Source organism: Octodon degus, unplaced genomic scaffold (genome assembly GCF_000260255.1).
Source record: "Octodon degus isolate 3935 unplaced genomic scaffold, OctDeg1.0 scaffold01434, whole genome shotgun sequence".
In the NCBI taxonomy this organism is placed as follows: domain Eukaryota; kingdom Metazoa; phylum Chordata; class Mammalia; order Rodentia; family Octodontidae; genus Octodon; species Octodon degus.
Genome location: NW_004526010.1, coordinates 6,499 through 8,694, shown reverse-complemented (window position 1 = coordinate 8,694; position 2,196 = coordinate 6,499). Strand labels below are relative to the sequence as shown.

Below are 2,196 nucleotides of genomic sequence, written 5' to 3'. Positions count from 1 at the left end.
TCAGTAAACATTTTTAGGATGGACCCATAAAATCAGGCCACTGATTTGTTAAACATCTACTGATTGTAAAATTCCTCAGCTCCTAGCCATGGTGTCCATTCAGTATTGCAAAAGCTGGGTGTAGCTCCACTGGGACTCTTCTTGGGGCTAATGTGCTAGTCATCAAAATCTGGAATGGCATCATAGGTGTCACCTTGGTAGCCTTTGGATGCATAGTAGGTAGTGCACAGGTGACAAAATCCTGGAAGGCACAGCAGAATGCCAATAATGAGGACAGTAAGAACCCGGTCTTCCCCCCCTTTGCTGATGTAGCCAGACAACAGGAGGGATCCTATGATAATAAGAAAGTCACCAATTAAAAACAGCACAGTGGTATGTGCGATGGCCTTGTAGGGGATCTTAGCAGGGCTTTTCTTAAACTGAAGGACAATGTAGCCATCATCTGTCCTGGAGAGCTTTGAGTATTTTACTACTGGGGATTCTAGTAGCCATATTTGTTCAGGAGAGCATCATAACACACTGACGCAGCTAGTCTCTCTGGCTCACCTGAAATCCTGAAAATAGTGCCATTTTCCAGACTGTGTAGTTTCCTAAGCAAGTCAGATAACTGCAGGTGTAGTTCAGTGCTACAGCACCAGCTTATCTTTAAACTCAAGCTCCTTGGTGCTATTATTGCGATAGTCTTCAGACATCGCCACCGAGAGAAATATGAACCAACTTGAAGTCAGGTGTAAAATAAAACCGGTTCTGGGGAAAGGCCAAGCGTGCAATGGCCACACCCAAGGGCAGAGGGGTCGCCATGGGCTTGGCACAGTTTCCCAGAGGGCACGCCCTCCCTGTCCACCCCAGCAGGCCTCACCGCAGGACCATGCCTTGCTCATCACTTGCAGAATGGTGAGCCGCTTAGAACTACAGGGAGCCCTATTGCTGCCTAGCAGTAATGCTGCCTAGCACCCCCAGTCTAACTGTTACCCAAAAACCCAGCAAACTTTATTTAGGGTTTTAAGTGTTTTTTAAACATCAGATTTTAAAACTTTCAGCATAGAGATCTATGCTCTTGTTTGGGTTTTATCCATTTTCGTGTCCCTCCATCCAGCCCCCTTTACAACAGTCTCACTGAGTCCTTCAATATCCTACCATCAAATGTCATCCTCCTGCCTCAACTTCCCCGGGTGCTGAGGTTACAGGCATGCACCACTATAACCAGCTCCACATGTTTTTGTGAATTTACATATAAGCATCTTATTTTTCTGATATTATGTTTTTAATTGCAATTTTCAGTTTTTTATATGTCAAAATGTGTTTTCAAAAAATAGTGTTTGCTTTTTATGTTGTCCTTGTGCCTAACAACCTTACTTGAACCAACTGACCAATTGTAGGAGTTTTTGGAGATCTTTTGTCCTTTTCTTTGTCAACAATACTTTTTATGAATGAGGACTGTTTACCTTCTTCTTTTCCAATCTGTATATCATTTCTTTTTTTTTTTTGCTTATTGTAATTGTATCAAATTTCTCTTAAGCAGGAGATCAGAGAGCAGATCTCCTTGACTTCTTGCTTTTAGGCTATAGCATTCAGCCTTTCACACTATATTATGATGTTAGCAATTTTCTGTACATGTTCCATAGCAAGTTGTATTGTTTCCTCTTTATTCTTAACAAGTTTTTGTCATGAGTGTTTGATTCTGTCAAATGTATTTTCTTCACTCTTTTTTTTTTTCAGAACCAGGGATTGAACTCAGGTCCTTGCGCTTGCCAGGGAAGTACTTGTTCCACTGAGCCATCTCCCTGGCCCCTATACTTTCTGTTTTGATCATGATTTTTCTTCTTTAGCTTCTTAATATGGCAGACTATTTTGGTGTAATTTTGAATATTGATTCAGTTTTATATACCTGTAGTAACCCCAATTTCAAAATAGTGTACACAATTATTTTCTGTGCATTGCTGGAGTTGATTTTCTAGTATTTTATTCAGAATGTTTTTTTTTTCTTTTTTACCTAAATTCAAGAGGGACTTTGAACTGTGTTTGTCTTTTTTTGTACTATCTTTATCTGTTTTTATAATTCATAGTAGCCTTTTAAATGTTGTTGGAAAAAAATGTGTGTAGGATTGTTGCACTTTCTTTTTTAAGTATTTGGTCACATTGTCCAGTGCAGCATAAGTTCTTTTATAGGAGCTTTGTTTTTGTCAACTTAATTTC

General features: G+C 39.7%; 1 pseudogene; it reads right to left on the bottom strand.

Annotated features, from left to right (window-relative positions):
• Positions 1 to 155: 155 nt before the first annotated feature.
• LOC101568970 lies at positions 156 to 513 on the bottom strand (annotated as a pseudogene).
• Between the last annotated feature and the right edge of the window lie 1,683 nt (positions 514 to 2,196).